This window comes from Dicentrarchus labrax, unplaced genomic scaffold (genome assembly GCF_905237075.1).
Source record: "Dicentrarchus labrax unplaced genomic scaffold, dlabrax2021, whole genome shotgun sequence".
NCBI classification, from domain to species: domain Eukaryota; kingdom Metazoa; phylum Chordata; class Actinopteri; family Moronidae; genus Dicentrarchus; species Dicentrarchus labrax.
Window position 1 is genome coordinate 20,497,285 of NW_026136704.1, and position 21,670 is coordinate 20,518,954.

Consider the following 21,670-nt stretch of genomic DNA (forward strand, 5'->3'; position numbering starts at 1 on the left):
ACACAATAGATCCAGTCATTTAGGGAATACATTTCCTCTTTTCGCAGACCTATAAAGACACCACTGCCTTAGCTCAACTAGCCTTAGAGGGGCAGTCCAGTTGTAGAGCAGTCAGGCAGCCAGTCTCCCAGTTCACCCTGAGGCCTTGTGTCTGGTGCGCATGTCCAACCACATACCACTGTCTCGAGGCCTAGGGCTGTTTAGGGCTGAGGCAGAGATGGGTTAGGGCCTGCGTTGCATCTGCCTCTGACCCTGAAACATGAGGGTAAGCAGAAAAGGAGAGGGAGAGCGAGTAGGAGGAGGTGGAAGAGATGCAGGAAGGAGTGCAAGCCATTGGGGGAGGAGACAGTGGGTGAAAGGTCTGTGCACACGGAGAGGATGGGGGTATAGAAAAGAATGGATATGAGGGGAATGGGAGAGAGGTCAGTGGCCTGGGTCATGTGAGCCACACATTGGAATCCCCTAAGGGGAGAGGGGCTGGGGCGTGGTGAGGTCTGGATGAGTAGCTGAGGGTCAGGGTCCTACCCGTTACATCACTCTCCCCCTGCCTAATCACAAACAGCATTACAAGAAGGACATACCCAAATACCACATCTCAATTTCCCTGTTGCTTTTTCCCCATTCCTTTCTATTACAATGCATTAACCAATCTAACAGTCTAAACACAACCTTGCCTTGACTGAACCAGCACCTTTCTAGGTCACTGACTGTCTCAAGGACAAGAGAAGCCAAGGAAGATAGGATGCATCTGTAGGGTACTGGAGTGCAGCCTGAAGCTAATGCTAGGGCGGCAGGGCGTGAAGTTCATCATAACACGTGCTACAAAGGGCAGCAGGGAAGAGGCTGTGTTCACTGCCCATGAGGAGAGACCATGTAGCCTTCACGGGGTGGCTGCATTCCTTTCATTATAGAGCAAAGAAGGGGAGTAAGCTAGGGAGTATCACTGAGGAGTTTCAATCATTGTCAGTCAGGCCTGTTTTGATACACCAAAAGATCCGTATCGCTTTTAAATGTTAGCCTAAACGGAGAGTGCACATGGGCTGAATGAGATAACCACGCGTGTAAGCAGGACCAGAGAAAAACCCGAGTCAAGAAAAGTTGTTCTGTGGAAGCAGAACATTGAAGTTTCAGAGTTAAGCATTTAATAGGAATACTCTATGCTGATAGATCTTTCTAATTTAAAACAAATAAGGGACTAATATAATCCCAAAATATGTGGTGAGGCTCAGAGATCTCCCAGTGATCTTCAAGTTATCCCCTAACACAACAGCAAAACTATTAACTAGGTTTTTCTTAATGAAAGCAATACAGTTGATATTCAAAACTGCAAAACGAGGATAAATGAGGAAGCCAGCTTGCATGGCTTCCCAGCAAGCCCTCTGGTTGTACAGTATTATACACTCAGGAAGGCTGGGAGTTGACAGAAACAAAGGTCATGAAATAGTCATGAAGCAGTGTGATGGTGGTGATGATGATGACAGAGAGGCAGCAGGGAAAAAATCCTTCTCTCCCTTGTTCTCTGGGATACGAGGCTGGTTGGCCCTCCCTTTGCTTCGGTCCAAAAAATGTTTTCCGTCTCTTTCTCACTCCTTCTAAATGATGTAAGTCTGCAACCAGTTGTACTTCCGCTCTCCGCTCCCTTATTATTTTTCTGTCTCTCGTGCTCTCACCCACAACATTATCCTCATCATATAGATTTCCCATCTCCATCTGCCAAGATGTTTTTCATTCTAACTCTTCTCTGTCTCCATCACTGTCTCCCACACTCATCCTCCCCCCTTCTCCCCCGCCTCCCCCAGAGACCTGTTGTCCATTAGTAAGGAACATACTGTCAATGTTAAGAAACTAGGGTTGTGGGCAGGGGATGGGGCTGTGGCCAGTCCCTACACTGACACCACTTCCTGTTCAGGCTGTGCTCTCTCACTAAATGAGGGTATAAAAACACTGATGACTGTACATAATATAATACAATAATATGACTGCTGATGAAGACAGGTCTAAAACAAATGCAAATACATAGCACATAACCACTGATGTACACACAGGGTTAGGCAATTACTCAAATAATATAATAAATATATAATTATCTGCCTCTACACACCACATTTAACGGACTTTACATGAAGTGCTGTGTGATGCAGTGTATTCAGTGTAAAACAGAAGTCATTTGTCTCTTCCCTATGCGACACATCCATCTATCACTCACTAAACAGGAAATACAGAAGATGAAAAGAGTGTGGAAATTTGTATTTGTACACGCACCAACAATAAACATAAACACTGCGATCGCACCATTGCTAATACATTTCGCATGTGACCACGCCAACAAAACGCACCAACCAAAGCACAGGAGCAAATCCAACAGTAATAAATTATTCCTATGAGAAGAAAACACTTAGACTAACCACAAAAGCTCGGCACAGCCTGAATCAATCGACCTAGATGTTATACAAAATGCATTTCTGCACACAAATGACGCAGAAATATTAATGTGGCATCCAAACAGCCGTCATACATCCAGGTCCTGATCCAGGAGAGCTGGTCAGTTGTGACTGGGATTATGGACACTGTGGATTAGCTACGGCTATTTGCATCTTTCCATTTGGAGGATCACAAGTGGCGCTGTCCGTGCATTAGCATGATCCGATGGCATGGTGATATAACCACAAGAGAAAAAAAAAACAGAGATGCAGACAACAAATCCCCCTACTGCTGCTCTATCACACCGCACATTTGTGTACAGTGTGCTCACAGACGCACTGACATAGAAACACATACGTATATATGCATGAAGTAAATTATTAACAATTTCGCAGCTTTGAATATTTTTTTTCCATTTTACATACAGTATATGTTATTCATTCCCCTGCCATCTGTTAGGTCCTAGGTTACTTGTGTATTACAGTAACCTAAAAAGTGCAACTGCCATGAAGCCAGGTTCTCAGCTATAAGTTCACTTCCACTTCCTCTCTCCACCTGGCACAGCAGAGATAGAGGGCCAGTTACTGGTAGACCCCCTGAGGAGAGAGGTGGACAGACAGACAGAAGGAGGAAGGATGCAGGATAAGGGCAGGAAAAAAGGATGAGAGGGACAAAGACTGTAAACAAACACTCAGTCAACAATTGAGAATGCAGGATATCGGGAATAAGACAGAAGGAAGAGGGCAGAGAGGATCATATTCACAGGCTAATCTGACTATAAGACTATATATAACTAACTATAACTGACCAGTTCAAGGAGCAGAGACAGAGGAAAAAGCTTAAGTCAGATAAAGAAAGGATCTTGAAGGAGTGGACAGCCTATTTTGAGAGTGGAAGGAGAAAGCGAGAAGGGCAGAGAAGGAGTGTGTCCCTATGGTTTAACCTCTTCAGCTGTGCCAGAAGGCCTCACTGATAGCACAGCTAAATATAATCTGCTGGAAACATGGACAATGACAGCTTTAAATTTGAACTACCGCCACATAAATCTGCCCTTACAAACACGCACACACAATGCACAAGTACTCACAGTGCGGTAGCTTCTTCGCTGATAAGGTTGTTTCTCTCCAAGCTGACAGCAAGCAAGTGAAAGTAAGAGGCTACAGTGTTTCTGAAACACCAGTTTTCTGACCTTCACGCGAGTTTTCTGTGAAGTTATCTGTGATCTTTCTTATTTTTCCACTAAACCTCATTCTACGATGATCTTTTTCACTTTCGTCTGAGACAATAATTAATTTCTAAATGGCGCTTAAAGAGCTGAAATCATTGGTCGATTCAATGTTTTGTTGAGCAACTCAAATGAACATTCACTACAGTGTTTACATTCATTCACTACATTTACTTCATTTATTAAGAAACAGTGCTGAATGTTTCTGCTTGTAAAATGTGAGGGTTCACTTTACACTGTTTTATATAATTGCAAATTGAATATCTTTGTGTTCTGGACTGTCGGTCACACAAAACAAGCAATTTGAAGACGTCATCTTGAGCTAGGGAAACTTTCAAGATATCAAATTTTTGTTTGTTTTACATTTTATAGACGTACAGATACATAAATTGAAATATATATATATATATATATATATATATATATAGATGGAATACTTAATAATGAAAATAATCATTAGTGAAAAATGAAGTGTGACTGCCTGGGATTTGGTGGACCAAACACCAAAGCTCTGCGTTTTCGACATGCCCTTTGGTACATGGAAACATTTACCAGAAATTCCCTGTTCAACAGGCTACACAACATAAACAACAACAACTGTTGCTTTACGTGCACGGTCGGAAAGACAGACAAGCCTGTGTTTTCCTTTGGCACAAAAGCTCATGTGTGGGCCTCTACTCTCCCTCCCACTTAATTCCCTCTGCCAGGCATGAACTGCCTTACTCTTCATTTCTTGTAATGCCCCCTGGCCCTTGTCTAATTCTTCCTATATTCCCTGTCCCCATATTCCTCCGCCTTATCTCTCTCTCTCTCTCTCTCTCTCTCTCTCTCTCTCTCTCTCTCTCTCTCTCTCTCTCTCTCTCTCTCTCTCTCTCTCTCTCTCTCTCTCTCTCTCTCTCTCTCTCTCTCTCTCTCTCTCTCTCTCTCTCTCTCTCTCTCTCTCTCTCTCTCGTCTTTTCCTGCAGTAGGACCTAACCTTGTGGCCCAGCCCCTGTCAGACTAGCAGACTGTCTGCTGGTGATATTAGCATACATCTGATCCCTGCTCCCCTGCTAGAAGGCTTGTCAGCATCAGCACAACTGTATACACACATTCAGACATCCAATACAGCTGTCCTGTCCCCCTAGCCAAACTCTATGCAACAGCACAAACAAACAGCTGCAACACAGACAGATATAGACTGTACACAAATATGTCCAATACACTCAACAGGAGACGGCGAGAAACACACTGGTGTGTGTTTCTACACAAACGCACACCAGTTTTGTGCTTAAATATGACAGCATTTTGCTCTCTTCTTAGAGGAAGGGGATTGGGTGATGGGTCTTCAATCCCAGTTGCTAATCTTCCACCTGAACGAGCCTCAAATTCTAACTGCTAGTGTAATTGGTTTGACAGCAGTGGAGTGTGTGTGTGTGTGTGTGTGTGTGTGTGTGTGTGTGTGTGTGTGTGTGTGTGTGTGTGTGTGTGTGTGTGTGTGTGTGTGTGTGTTTCATTTCAGAACAGGGGATGCCCTTCATCTTTCAATACCGAGACCTGGATATCATTTTCATACCTATGCCAGCTTTTCAAAACAAAACAAAAATTCTTATTATAATTTATCTGTGTTAATGTACACGTCTTGGTGCATTAGTGTAAACTGAAAATTGCTTCCAGCACATCCTCTCTGTGTACAAATAAGATCAGACTGTGCATAATAGATTTCCTCAATAAAAAGAGCTCATAAACCAGAAAAGGAGTTGTGTTCTCATACTGCCGAAGGAGTAGTACAGTTCTACTGAATAGAACTTTCTCTTCTTTATTTCCTACACCAGATGAATCTGCACTCTTGACCATTGAGGAGGCTTCATGTAGTAAGAAAATATATTAATAAAACAAACAATACACCATTTCTTATATTTTCAACAACCAGACTCAATATTCAAAACCACAATTCCTCTCCCATCAGAGAAAAGCAATCCACATAAAATAAAGTGATTTGTAAGTGACAGATCAACTGCTGACACTACCGTCAATTTAATTGTCATTATTAACCCATTTTTCAGTGGAGCGCTCATCCTTAGCTAGAGTGGGTGCCTAATAGATGTGCTGGGTGTGTTTTCCAGATGGTGACCGAGTTGGGAAAGCTGTGCACGCTCTCAGAGCGTTGCTGCCACCAGAGTTTAATTTTTATCACTTTATCTACCGCTGTGAAGATTGTCACGGCCAGACTTAACTTACGGCACAAGCCTTGATTGCAACGATTACTTGATTGTAGCCACACAGCTTCCATTGTTTTACCTTACTAAGATGGAAAGTTTCCATTGAGCAGCATATGGGCTGGATTCACCTGTGCATCCCCTGCTTCCTGCTTCAGGCAGTGGAAGACCAGCAGAGAATAGCTAGTGCAAAATGGCTGCTATGGAAGATCTGACTTTAAAAAACGGGAATATGTGCAGCCATATTTCATTTGCGTTCCTTAATGTGGTGATACCCCAGTAGCTAGAAAAGTGCTTTATTTGGCCTTTTAACACACTACACTCCCAAAGTAAATACAATTCTGATTAAGCACAATTAGCCACAGCCTAAGCTTACATTGTTACATATCAAATAGAGACATTAATTAACTCCCACATAAATTACAATAAATACACAAGATTTAGAAACTCTTAACTGCCAAGACTTTGAAATTTGAATATCTATTACTCTGAAGTTGAAGCAACACAATAATTTGCTTTCTGATCAGCACTCAAAATATAAAAAGGATTATGCTGCTAAAGTCTTTCCATCTGGTAACCTGCAATCTTTGTATATAATAAGGTGTTATGATCCCCTACAGGGAGATCTTACATCATTCAGTGATCACCCAAACTGTTACTAGGTGACAGATGGTCATCACACACACACACACACACACACACACACCAAACACCTACACCATATGCTCCAACGTAGATACGGCACGTTCTCATCTCACACATGCCCTCTAACTGGCCTGCTCTCTGCTTAAATAGCAAACGTTTAAATAAACTGTTTTTTTTTTTTTTTATTCTCTTCTACGCCAAGAGAAATGTTCAGGCGCTGCGGTCTTCTTGAGACCCAATTAAATCTGAAAATGACAGAAATGAAGGAACAAGGATGGGCCAAGAGGGAAATGGAAGAAAATATAAACCAATTTCTACAGAATGCTGGGAAGCGTAAGCTCAGAAAAAGTGCTGGCTGGAAAACACTGTACATGCCAGGAGCAATGGTGCTGCGAGGCCGTGAATGCCGCGCCGTTTGCAGTCTGTTCTTGTCATGTTCTCATGTGTGGAGCCTAGGTGCTAATGGGCTGGCCTGAGCGGCAGTATCCTTATAGCATCATCGCAACCTGCCAGTAGCACAAGACAAACTAGTCAATAGGTGCCACTTCCACTCGCATCTCCAGTCAATCCCCTCAATCCTTCCCTGCTATGTGGAAGGCTAATAAAGCAGCCAGCAGTAATAAAAGGTACGGCCTGGACACTGCACTGCCAACTGGTTTTGACAGGCTTAAGGCACAGCCCAGATTCAAACAATAGTAGTAAACAGAACATCCCAATACTGGCTTTGTTTGTGTAATTACTTATTCATCGAATTGGACACTTTTTGTACCCACAAACCAATTGACTGAGCTAGCGATGGAGGTAAGAAACTGCTCGTTATAATAAAGGGGATTTGAAAACTACAAATGGTTTTTGAAAGGTTTGTATTGTTTGTAGACACCAGAGCAAAATTGTGTTTTTCATTTCAAGTGGCTCAAAGAAAAAGAAACTTTTCCATCAGTAAATGCAACCTTTCAAGAACTTGGGTGTCCCACAGCATAAAAGAGTGAGATGAAATGAGCCAAAGAAAAGCACGAAAGTTTGCTAGATGTCAATGTGGGAGGAGGGAGTGTCTGAAATCATAAATGAGGCAATGAAAAATATTATGAGAGAACAAGAAGAGTTTCCAGCAAAGTGAGGTAAGAAGGGGAGCAAGAGAGAGTTAGCGTTGGGGGAGGAGAAGAGGTTAACACAAGCAGCTTCTGGTAAGTGCTTAGCACTTGCGGTTGGCTAATGGTACATAGACAGGGCTACTTTACGATCGCTCATCTGCACTTCTCGCTGTTGCCGCTCTGACAAGCCTCAACATGAAAGATACAAGCCCCTGTTAAGAGCAGCAGACAACCACTTTCTCTACTTCTCTGCCCTCCGCCTCCCCTGCAGTTGTCTCCGCTACCATTCAATTTTTATGCTCCTGTCATTTTCCTCTTTAAATTGTTCTCTTGTCACTTTCTGCTCGATCTGTCATTGTGTCATCCATCAATACTCCTCGCCATCTAAAAGCACGGTGGCATCATGCTACATGGCCTAGGAACAGGATAACCTTACGGAGGCAGACAAGTGCTTCAAATATATGCACACACCCTAAATCTCCAAGTGAGGCAGCATAAAGAAAGAATCACAGCACACTAAAAGAAAGGATGACACGGGGGGGGGAGTGAAGAGCCCCAGATTGAAGTGGAGGACCGCTGCCAAAGATGGGTGAGTCACTGCAGAGAAAAAAAAGCTAATGATACAATTGAAAACACCTGAACCTGCCACAGTGTAAATTAAAGATAATGACTTTTTACTGGTTGCCACAGTAACCAACTGTTGGCACAAAGGCAGATGGCTACAGAGGCTTTTCCCCCCCTAACGTTCCTCCCCTCCCTTCCCCTCTTCCGCTTTCATTTTTTCCAAGAGCTTCCACTCTCTCTTTCTGCCCTCCCGCGAGCTCTGCCAAAGTGCAATTCATGCAGGGGCAATAGAAAGCCAAACAAATAAACCATTTCCATGCTTTAATAGCTCCTAACTAAAATAGCCTCTGCTTTGTCTTTTCTGTGACAAGAAATGAGCCAGATTCAGGTGCAGAGATGAATAAATGAGATGAGAAAAGTGGCGAGTAGGCTGAAATACAGTATATCTCCTGCAGTCTAATGTAGCTTGCAAGCTCTAACACAGTATGCATATGTAAACACATCACCTTTTAGCACTCTCAAAGCAGTGCATGTGGGAGTGTCACCTCTGAGAACCTTCTGCAGTCTGAGTGGGGGAAGCTGACAGGCTCTGGGGCAGCTTGTCCAGAGGTTACAGGGGTTATGCTTGGTCATCCATTTTAAATCAGTCTCCAGACAGCCACTGGAGCGCCATTACAGCTCAAAACTTTGCTGCTCTGCACTGATCTGCCTGCAGCTGCAGCAGTATTAGAGCCCCAAGGCTGAGCTGTGCCTGCCGAGGCTCACTTAGTGGTGTCCACCGCCCAGTTGGTCCTGTATGGTCAGAGGAATGCAGCCTTTCAGGGTAAGAGTCAGCTTTTACCACAGTGAGATTAACACTGCAGGTACAGGATATTTTGTAATTGTGTCCTTGTGCAGGAGAGACAGCAGAAACTGAAATTGTATAAAGACATCAGACTCAACTCTGCTCGTCTTTTTTCACTGTAGAGGACATGATGCTATTTTCTACTTTCTTGTTTTCTTTAACTGGTTATTGGAGCAGAAACGTCGTAATATACACTAGTTATGGAGCTACAGCTATGCAGGGCAGTTAGTTTAGCTTGGCATAAAGAATGGAAGCAGTCTTCAAACATGAGACATGTAATTTTTACATTCTTGGTTGTGTACCGATTAGATAAACACGATACAATGTTAATACAGTGCTGGCCGATACACCGGATGAACAAGTATACCGGTTTTAACTTCCCATATGATATGAATTTTTCATGTACCCAAAAAAACATTTGAGAAGTATCTCTTTGAATACAAAAAATATGTGCTTATGTCAATTTATAGTGTTTATACAACTAATATTTTGTTTTGAAAAGGAAGCAATGTCTAAGTTGTTGGCATATCTTTATTCATTGTTTTTACTACATTGCAGTTTGCAGAATAATTCATAAATTGTATTATATATTATATTTGTGGGTTGGATAGAAAGTTTTGGCCATACCACCCAGCACTATGTCAATAGCCAACTAAAGAGGTGCCAGTGAGCATATTTTTTAATCTTCGGATAAAGCCAGGCTAGCTGCTTCCCCATGCTACCAGTCTTAATGCTAATTTAAGATAACCATCAGCTCAATAATAAGCACGAAGATATGACCAGTACTGATCTTCACATCTAACTCTCGACAGGACAACGAATTAGTCTGAACAACTAAATAATAATTCTGTACACGCCTGAGATAAGAGGTCTGTCCCCTCCCATAAACCTTTGCTTGAGTTAAGAATGGCATCTGGAGGCCACCAGCGGTCACAAGAGTAATCTGGACTAGTACATTGGATCTGTTAAAACAGGCTGTGGGGCAGCTTAGAGTCTCAGAGGCAACAGACTAGAGGTCTGAGCTATAGTCTGCAATACTGTACAATTGTTGAAATGTGATAAATAAAATGGCAGACCACAAGCCATACAGAAAAAAAATAAATCAATCTTGACCTCTGTTGACCTCCTCCTCCTCCTCATTTCGAAAAGTTACATGTATACTATATTATTTATTCTTCCACAAACTAGTTTCTATGCTGTGCCTGCCCTTTTCCCTCTCCAGGCCCAGAGGAAGAAAATGTCTCAGGAAAAGGCAGGGGGTGAGAATTAGACTATTCTCTCAGCTGAAACAGGAAAGGAACCAGGTTGGATTTTAAAGCAGTTCTCCTGGCTCTACTCCAAGTGTAAACCCCCAACCTACCACCCCATGAAAACACACACACGCACACGCACACACACACACTCTCTATTAAATTCTTCTACTTAGCGATGATGCCAAGACTCCTTTCCACTATTGCCTTCCTCTCTCCACCAATCCCTTCTTTCCCCTGTGATTGGCACTGTTGCTCCTCACTACCTCATATCCCAGGGTTCTCGTATGAGCCCACTGGCCAATCAGGTTAGCTGATACGGTTCCAAATTCTCTCTGACATCACAGGCCTGAGGAAGGCAAAACAAGGACCTCTGCCTTAGGGGGAAAAGTGTGCAATCTTTCTTGCTGATTTTTGCTCTAATACATGTATTAAACTAAACTTAAATATTCTGGTGAAATAAAAAGCATATTAACAGTTATTACATGGTTTTTAACACACTATATTGTAAGTAAAGGAAGATTATAGGGACATTTTTATATGAATGATATGACAAAAAAAGACAATTATCTTAAGTATTATTCCTACATTAATTAATGAAGTATTTATCTACAAATACTTCTTTACGCCGCATTACAAACTTCAGCTGTTGAAGATGCAGCTAAAAGCTCTGTAGGAAATATAGTAGGTGGACCTTGAGTGTCCTTTTTAGCTTTAATTAGATTTTTTTCCCCATTATTATCTTCATGATCAAGCTCAACATGTCTTCCTGAGTTTTAAAAATGTTTTTAGACACACTGTGATTGGGTGATTGGTTCATGTGCATAATCGCCACTAAATATGACAACAGCTATGTTATACTGTGTTATAAATAATGTATTAATTGCTTATACACTATTAATGGATGTGTCATAGGAGATATAACTGTTGACAAATGTAATCGTGTCCTCATGTCTCTTGATAAACTATAATATAGTGTGCTATAAGCAATTCACTGAAAGTATTCATATATTGCTCATAAATGCTAAATAGGGGGGTTAAAATAAAGTGTTCATCATGAGACTATCATGACTTGCAGAAATGTAACCAAAGAATATGTTTCTGTTTCCAAAGAATCCCATTCACTGCACTGAGTCAACATTACTGCAGCCTCTGTAGTTGGGTGAGTTTCAAATTCAACAGCAGTCCCTTTAAGTGCTGACGTCATCTTAGATAACGCTAACCTCACAAAGACACACAAATGCGCACACCCAGCTAGGCGTACCATCTTTAAGCCTTTCTAATCCTTGATCTCAGACAAAAGGAGGGGGCTACTTGCACAGACACACACCGTCTCACACACCCCACCTGTCCCCCTGATGACACAAGTCTGTCTATTGATGAGCGCAGGCTGAGGTCATTATTGTGATTGTCGTGTGAAGGTAAAGAGGGATTATTTTGCCAGCATCCACTCAACACACATCAGGGGACTTAAGGTTCTCTCTTTTGTCTTTATCTCTCTCCCTTTCTCTTACAATCTCTCCGGCTCAATTTGCTTCGTTTTCTTTCTCTCCTGTCTCCATGGGGATTTGACCAGAAAAGGGGCGGGTGGGGGGTGGAGGGAGTGTGTGAGCCAGTCAACAAGTTTCAGTTTTTTTTTTTCTTTATGACAAGAGATAAAGGAAGTATGTGTGAGCTGCGTGTGGAAAGCCTCGACAGGCACACTGACCAAATGACCTTGAGAGGGCTCATTCATAAAGCCAACCCACATAGCAGGAGGGCACAACCAAATATCCAAAGTGATAAAATCTACTGGGGAAGGGGAGAGGAAAAAAGGCCGGAAAGAAAGGAATAAACGAATTAAGCCAGATAAAGCCTTGTTCCTATTGGACTCTGGAGACTTGCTGCCATGGCGGTGGAAAGAGGAGAGAGGAAGAGAAAGCTTTAGAAGGCCCTTGGAAGTGAAAGAAAGGGAAAGTGTCGAGCTGAGTCTCACACTGAAAACTGTTACTACATCTATTCAGACCTTTATGAGAGAGAAAGATTATCTTACAATAGTCTACACAGCAGCCGGGAACATATCTTCAACATTTAATTTTATAAACCTCATTGATTTAAAACGGTGTACCTACATATCACTACCTAGCGTCCAATAACCTTTAAAATCCTTCAGCGGTTACGCATGGCAGCAACAGCAGGCTGCTGCTGGCTCCAATCCCACAATCCACTCTGATGTTTAGGTTTTCAAGTGAGGCTCTTGCCTCAGTAGAAACAACTTATGATAGAAGCTAAATCAAACTCTTGGCACATTCAGGGGAGCATGTTAATGAATGAGCGGAATTAAATGAGACGAATTTTAAGACAAATGACACAACGAGGAACCGCGAGGCCAATTTAAATACAATCTGACATTGTCCAGACTGGTAAATATTGCCCTATTTAAATAAATCTACTGTTCTTTCTCCGCTGCCTATTAAACCCTATCCCTTCATCTCCCCATTAACTGGGCTGTCAGGCTGTCTGTTTGCTGGGCTGCTCTACACAATGACATGTTTACCTCCAGTCAGATTCCCATTTAGATCCTTGAAGAAGCACAGGGAGGTGAGAGTGTGTCTATGTGTCCGACAATAACATAAAGCCCTGCTGTAATTTTGTTATTATCACCTGTGTCACTAAATGCTTTGCAAAATAAACAGTGGAATGAGTTGGTTTAGTCTGACTTCGGTCTCTCATCTCAGTATCATCCTTGAAAATTAACAAGGTGCAGAGTAAACAGTGTAAAATGACAAGTATCCTGTATTGTAATGTGTCAGGTAGGTGTGGAGCATTCCCACAAGCTACATTCAAACGAATGACAAAACCTATGTACAACATGCAAATTACCCTGCTCCCCATGTATCAGGCTATCCTCCACCTGCTGCAATGACAGCCGCATATTCAAATCCAAGGGCATTAACAGGAAGTTGAAGAACCTGGAACATGGTAAGCACACAAAATCTTGGGATTTGGTGCTGTAGGAGTAGCAGTGCAAAACCTGCAAGTCCTCTATGTTGCCTCTTCAGTCTTGTATGATAGGCTTGCAGTATATTCGCTGTGCACCATCAACAAGGTAAAGCTGGAGTGAACATTGTGATAGAGAAACAGAATGAAGGCCTACCTGATTTTCCAGAGGTAGAGGAAAATAGAAGACTTTCTATAAATTTCTCCATCACAGCATGAAAGAAAGTGAAAGATAAACTCTGTAAGGTATCTATTGGGCATGAATCTACATTGATAGGGAGTTTCACTGAACTGGACGCCTCACAGTAACATTCAAAACATACCCAGCACTTCCTCTAGACACTGCCAGACCATAATCCTAACTATTTATGCACAGTCATGCTATACTCTCATTGACTCTACCAGAAACCAAAACACATCACCATAACACGGGTAAGCTTCCATAGAAAATGTTGTCAGTGGCGTTTCAGACTGTAACTGTATTTATTTCCTCAGATGCAGAACACGACAGCTCTGAGCATTGCCGCCGAGACGGAGAAAACATATAAAAAGATAACTTGGCGCTGTCCATGATTTGAGTGGCAAAAATGATGTGATCAGTCAGACGGGCTTTTGGGTTGGACACAAAATTATATATATATTTTTGGCAGTTTTCTGAATACACGATTTTAAATTTGGGATAAAACATGAATAGACTATCTTTTAAGCTTAGACATCATATGTAGAGGGTATAGTATATGCTTATAGTTATCAGATAATCACACCTTCCATCGTTGTGTAGTGTCACAAGGCTCTACATTAACTTACCATCCCAGAACCACCAGCTTCCACACCCGCTTAAGAATCATAACCGGATTAATGTGCATAAAGACATAAATCCACTACAAATCTCCACATACAGTACAAGTGTGGGTAATGTAGTGTGTGGGTAGTGTGGATACTTGGGTCCTCTAAGAGAAATCCCAGTGGGACCAGTATCCATGTATAGAACGGCAGGGGAAAAACCCCCCCTCGATACTCAACTATGGGTTTTCTGATATCACACACTATCTGTAAACCATACAGCTAGTCTACTGGAAGGCAAATTTATGCACACACGTCACCGTATCATGAATGTGTCTGGAGGAAAATTATTCTGCTCCTGCTTTGACAGCATTTTCTCAGAGCCCACGGCTGACACACCGACATATCTACATGCCGGCACAGGAGACACCCTTTCTTACCGACTTCGAGCCAAGAGACACAGACACACACAGACACACAGACACACACACACACAATTATCCATGCAAATGAAGAGAACACAGATATTTTGTCTGAAGCAGGGGATTGTTGGATCTGGTGCAATCAGACGTCCACACAGGTGCATGCCCACATGAAATGTCGTACATGTTAACACCTTGTTCACGCACATGCGGCACGTGAACAATCTCTACACCCTCTAAACATAAGAATTGTTTCATTCAGGCCACGTTAACAGAAAACCCACCCACGCTCGCTCTCTGTGCAGACACACCAAACATGCAGCGCTTGTGGTATAATAGGAGAACATGCAGCATAAAGACAGCACAAAGGCAGCTGGACCTGACTAGTGACAACACTCCCATTCATCACCATGCCCCTGGAGACTCTACATCCCTCCACAGTGACAGCAGTCAGCAGAGCACACGCGCACACACACACACACACACACACACACACACACACAGACAGACAGTTGTGTGTTACAGAGAGCACAAACACACCGTATACAACAGCCCATGTCAGGATCACCACCAATCGGTTACTCTGTGTGTGTGTGTGTGTGTGTGTGTGTGTGTGTGTGTGTGTGTGTGTGTGTGTGTGTGTGTGTGTGTGTGTGTTTGCGTGTGTGTTTGCGTACCCGCTTGTATCCACATATATTATTCATCTGCATGCGAGCACATGAACGAAGTGTCTCTGGTAAGAGAGATAAGGGGCTTCTTTATTTCAGTCTTTCGCTTCTGTGTGAATGAATGTGTGCAAGTGTGTGTTCTTCCAATCGACTATCAAACAGACCATTTGTTAAGAAGGGAGAAGTGGAAATATATAGAGTTACCAATAAAGGAAGCAAGAGGGTTTCCAGGACCAGGAAAAATAAGAGGAGATAGAAAAAGATGAATCACTTATTGGACAGAGGAATGAGAGAAAGAGAAAGTCAGTGAAAGAGGAAGTGAGGCTCAGAGATGGTAAAGAAGGAGCTCAAGGGGGCTTATCGTTGTCATATTTTCATTTTAGTGTACAACCTTGAATTTATCAAGAGAGATTTGCAGAATTCAGACACATGCGGTACACGAAAACACTGCAGATCCGCCTTCCCATTCAAGCTCAGCATTCATCCACCCCATCAGTGCTAACAAGCCAATACTGTCAACACTCACAGTGGGCTTTATTTCATCGACAACGCAGTCTGCTCCCACAAAACATAACATACACAAATGGCACGGGCGTACAGAATTACACACATACTCACACACAAAACATCTCTGGAAGAAAGGCCTGGACAGCACAAAATCATTCTTTTTCATACTAAAATGGAAAACTAATCCACATTTTCTGGGCTCTCTCTTATCATCCTCCATCTGTCTATGCCCAGATGAACACAGAGTCTAGTCATCGGACGGGCAGCGGACAGACGATGGGATGAGCTGGGTTGGGAGAGCAGGTGAGGATTTGTGTCTTAAAGCAGTACTAAGGGTACTAAAGACTGTCACCTCTAGGCACCAATAGGGATAATATAGTAGGGTTGAATGATTTTATATTGAAGTCACAAATTAATAGAGTGCAGTTTTCATATTGCAAGAGCCACCATTTTTATTATAACTTACATAATTAACCGTCTCTTAACAAGCTGTAGCAAGTGAAAGGTTAAGCCAGCTATTTCACTGGCTATAAAGACAACTGTCACCATTTTCTCGCCTCTGGCTAATTATCGTTAATTGTGTGAGCTGGCAAAACAACTAAACTACTCTACTATTGGCTAAAGGTTGTCTTGTTAATGAAACCCCATTTATGATTTTTTTTTTTTAATGGGCAGTCTGGCAGGTAGCTCGGTAGTTGCAAGTGTAAAGACAGTTGTCAGAATCTGCCAAGTAAAATTTTAGGAACACCACATCTTTTTAAGCTTTACACCTTGAAAGTTCCCCAGGATTCAAAGCTGAAAGTATAAGGATGGGAATCAAGAACCGGTTCCAATCGAGAACTGGTTCCAAACTGCCCGATCCATCCAAGCAGAATCAATAATAGTTTTGGTATCAACCAAATCTTATCAGTTCCCATCCCTGGTGAAGGTGAGTTGTTAGCAGCATTGAGTCTAGTGAAATATTATATAGTCCACAAATACGGACCTGAAATTGAATTCATAGGATAGGAATTAAAGAATAAAAAACCTCAATATTAGCCATCCCAAACCTGCCAAACCCAGCTCACTAACCAAATGAATCTGCACTGTGACTATCCAATCCTTCACTGACTTCTAAAACATTTGTGCTCCTGGGCCCACAGGTTTACAGAAAATGTGTCTGATACTATATGTAAGTGCAGACACTGGGGGGAGAAGCTACAGCACAGACCTCCTTCCATATTTTACAAGAAAAGCTATTAAAGCATGCATGTATTAAAGTGGTGCAGTGCAGGGATTCGGGGATTTGTCGTGTCTGAGTATTAACATGTTTCGAGCACAAAATCTCAGGCTGCTATCTTATGGGCTGAAACAAAAATGGTATACTAACTGTATGCATATTAATGTCTTTACACACACACACACACACACACACACACACACACACACACACATATACATACACGCGCACGCACACGCACACTTCCACCGGCAGGAAAGGAAAAAAAAGCGTACAAATACCCACAATAGAAAGTCGGTCAATGAATGGGAGGGGGCAGGCAGACTAGCAGGTGCTGTGTTGGTGGAAGATATGGCTTCTGTCCACCTCAGCATTTCTAAACACTCACAGTTATCTTCCCTCTCCACAGGAGGAGAGGTCATTCCTTTTTTCTTTTCTCCTCTGCATCACCGTCCTCTCTCTCCTCTCCACATTTCTTCTTCCCCCTTCTGCTCCAGCCTTTTCTCCAGTCTCATTTATCTACTCCCCACCTCTGCTTTCATATACTTCCCCCTTAGCTTTTATCTTTTTTTTTCCAGCATTCTCCTGCTTTTCCTTTTTCCACTCCACCCTTCTCCTCGCCATCCCCTCCTTCCTCCTCTGCTCCTCGTCGTCTCCTGTGCTCTCAGTGGAACAGCCCATTCAGCAACAAAACAAAGCTGCCTACAGCATCACACACTGGCTAATCAAGCAAGACCAGAATTCAGCAGCCCTCAGATCCACTCAACAGCACCATGATACTGGGCAGCACTGGAGGGGAGAGGTTTCTCACATAAAGAGGCAGCAGGGGGGTGGAAAAGGTAGAATTTGAGAATAAATATGAACAGGAAAATATTACCTGCTACGCTTTTAAAGCTGATAAGTATTAAAGGGAATTTTTATTGCAAAGGTTGAGTCAGTGTTGACATTCGCCTCATTTAAATGAATGTAAATACGCCCTAACACATGCAAGACACAGTGAAGAGAATGGGTTTGACGGTACTAAAGGCTGTAACCACTACAGGTAGGGACGAGGCGGGAAGGAGGGCTAAGGGAGGGCATTGAGGAGAGGCAGAAAGATAATGGGGTGAAGAAAATTCTCTGACAGGCCATCACCAGCGAGGCAGCGCATTCATGACGATGATGAAACCCAACAATGGTCAGCTGCAATCTCCTCCTGGACAGAGGGCGAGCGCTTACAAGCTATCGTGCCAGTTGCTTCTCTGTGAAGGAAAAATAACTGCTGTTCAGCTTCAGGGAAAACTCAAAACACGACAAAAAAGCTGGTCCTGCAAGATGCAGAGATAGGAGAGATATGTAAACATGCCAGAGCAACAACAGGGGGGCCACATCAAGAGCTGGAGCATGAACAAAGTGAATTTTGAGCTTGCAAAAAACATTGGAAACACACCTAAAGATAAAATACTCATACACATGGCCAGGGCAGAGCTTTGCCCCATGGTGGGATTAGGAAAGGGAAGTGTGCTACTGCCATAAGAAACACATCCTCTTCTTACTGCAAGAGGAAGACGCTTAAGAACAAGGGCAAGGAAGAGTGTAAAAGCAGAGCTGCTGTAGAGATGGAAATCTGCTAAAATACAACAGACTCTGTCAAGTAACTTGTTCACTCACAACTTCCCCCAGGTTCTCAGTCTGGCTTCAGCCTTTTGACTTTTGATCATAGCAACCATGGCTATGATCACAAAGTGCCCTACCTCAGAAGACCCTCATTAGATGTGCAAGATTCCTTCATTGTAAAGCTAACTTTTCTCAAACTGCCTTTAACATTATCACTGGTATTACATGTATACTGTGGTATGAGCACTGCATTACTCATACACATTACACATTAAGCATAACATTATATTATAAAGCACTGAAGTCATTCTTTTTTTTATGGGAAGTAATGTGCAGGATTAATCCTTGGCCGGGCGCAGTGACTTCTTGTAATCTTGTCATCACTGTGAGGTTTCTTGGCAACCAGCACAGACTCAAGAGAGTCACTGCTCCCAGTCAATAAGAGCCTCCGCCTTAACCAACTGTAAAATCACGTAGTAGTAGTCGGTTTCACACTGCAATTTCTGTACGGATTAAACACATTTGCTATAATGTGTTAATTGGTGAGCTTTAGAGCTGGTAGGATGATTTTTGGTTTTCATTTTGGGCCGAGCAAGGCTAACTGTTTCTAGTCTTTGTGCTAAACTTAAGTAATTGGCTGTAAGCTGTAACTTCATGTTTAACAGACTCTAAGCATATTTCCCCAAATTACTTTCTGAAGGCTTTCCTTTGCTCAGACAATATGCCCCAAAACACTCATCAACACCAAGACTAGAGGCAGACAGCGTAAACTAGGGGTACTATGGGTAAAATGTTGGTCATGTGCTATCTGGAGTTCAACATGCGACACTTTCACTTGTTCTGGCGATATGCTGGTGTTTAGCAGGAACATTTCACTGCTCTGAAGAAACGATCACAGAGCAAATTGTAGAAATGATTAGCTGATGATAATTTAGTTCTGGCTGTTTGCCGTAAGGTTTCAAGGTTATAATGTAGGCAGGATGGAACGTCTGGGTGTGCTGGAAGACATTAATGGTGTTAAAAGGAAAGAGTGGGATGGTAAGGAGAAAGAGAGGGCAGAGTGTGCTGCGAGGAGGAGAGAGCGTGATGCTAGGCAGCTGGGAGGAGAGTGTAGCGATGAGAACGAGAGGCACGAGTGATGGTGTGGAGTAGAGGAGAGTGTGATGGTAGGATGGGATTTGAGTCTTTTAACTTCATTAGTTCCGCCTCAGTCTGGGGTCTGTAGATTATGTCTAATTAAGCAGCTTAACATGGCTTAAAAAGCACCACACAGAAAGCACAAGAGCCTTATCTGTCAACCTGCTCAAACGATTCCCCGCTTCTCCTTTTCTTCCTGTGGCAGGCTAACATAAATTCCCTTTGCATGGCCTTTATGCTAGGGAGATTAGAGGCTCTGACATCGGTGCGAGTTGGATAGCTAGCAGCCACAGCGATAGCAGTGTGGGCTGTGGAGAGAGAAAAGGGAGAGAGCATGTGTGGCGAGCAGTGGGGAGGCAGAGGGGCAGGCAGATGCTTCCTTTCAGACTGCAGGGGGAGAGAGTCGATAAAGAAGGGTGGGGCTCGACAAACACGAGTCCTCCTGTCATTCGAATCAGTATTGGCACACCGGCCAGAAAAAGGCTCAACAGTCTGCTTATTATCAGAGTGTAACAAAAACATCACGGACCAGGCAGCGGCATTACCAAACAGACATCATGTTATCTGTAACTGGGTATATCATGTTCCGCCTAAATGTCTTATCATCGAACATGATCAAAACCAGCATGAGACTCAAAACTGGAATATAACAAACATACTGATTATAAAACCGTTAAAACAACAACAACAGCCTACACCAAACAGATATTTCTGCTGTAGGCTGCTGGCTGTAAATCTTGTCTGGTGAGACAACAGCACAGCAAGAAAAACACACTTTAAATGAAATGTGTGCATGTGTGGCCTCTTCCTATACACCACCTGTTAATTATGGCCCTGGAGTATCGTTACGGCGACAGCAGCGTTGTGTGACATGAGACGTGCCTGGCTGCCATATGTCAGCGCAGACCGACAATGTTGTTTTAGGCAGTTGTGGAAGAGTTGGAGGTAGCTGTAACAAAAACACAGGAGGTCACTGGGAGTTTGGCTCCACTCGGCTTTCCATGCCGGGCAACATTCCCCACCTCAGGCAAGTGCGTGCACAGACACACACACACAGACACACACACACACACACACACACAGTGAGTTTCATGTAGACAAAAACACTCCCTTCTTTCTCAGGAAGCTATCTCACTTCCTAATCTTCTTTATTCCTGCCATGGTCAAGTTATATCTTTTGTGACACAGGTATGCAAAACTAAAACCATTATGCAAAAAAAACCCAGTTTCCTCTAATCCGCAAATGTTGTCTTCAGGTACTGTGGCAGGATGTGCTGTATTATCTCTTGTTGGTTGCAGACTGGGCAAGGCAAGATGGCCGCCCACAAAACTGGTCCATCTTGTTAACATGCACAGACACACCAGGGGATAGAGGGAAGTGTTCACACACACACACACACACACACACACACACACACACACACACACACACACACACACACACACACACACACACACACACACACACACACACACACACACACACACACACACACACACACACACACACACACACACACTCTGTGATGTGCTGATGTCGATGAGTAGCCTTAGAGCAAAATCCACAGAGCGTCTCTTTCTGACACCAACTCATCTCATTCACTCCAGGTGCGAGGCCCCAAGGCAGAGAGAATCAGGTCTACTGCAGACAGACAAATAGATGCACAACATGAGGTATTTAAATTACAAAAAAAAGAAAGAACAAAGGAAAAAGACAAAGACAGAAGTAGAAACCACCAGTTACAGAGAAGAGGAGGTTGCCATAAAGAGATAAAGTCAAAGCCTGGCTGATGTAGAGAAGAGAAATAGAGTGCGGGACTTGGAATGGAGGGAGAGATGAAGAGAGAGCTGCTATCTGATAGAAGGGATTTGCCCTTCCCTGGAACAGTAATTTACTAAAGCCATTCTACAGAGGCCCATCAGTGGCGATCTGCTGGCAGATTAGACGACAAAACCTCATCCCTTGCTTTCCCTACAGCCAATGAGCGCCAGGCAGCGAGCACAGGGCAGAGGATGAAGGGGAGGGGCAAAATTTCCTGTGTCTGTCTGCTGAATTTAGGGAGGCCACATACACAAACATAGTCTCACACACACACACACACACACACACACACAACACAC

The 21,670-nt window shown here is 43.0% G+C and overlaps 1 protein-coding gene across 2 annotated transcripts in view; it reads right to left on the reverse strand.

The window, feature by feature from the left end:
- arhgap35a (Rho GTPase activating protein 35a) overlaps nucleotides 1-21,670 on the reverse strand; it is a 62,063-nt gene that overhangs the window by 27,743 nt on the left and 12,650 nt on the right. The window contains exon 2 of one of the 2 annotated variants that reach the window (XM_051396898.1): nucleotides 20,369-20,498. The exons of the other annotated variant lie outside the window; for it this stretch is intronic. The gene's annotated coding sequence lies outside the window, so the exon portion shown is untranslated. The remainder of the gene's footprint in view (nucleotides 1-20,368; nucleotides 20,499-21,670) is intronic. 2 annotated transcript variants of the gene reach the window in all.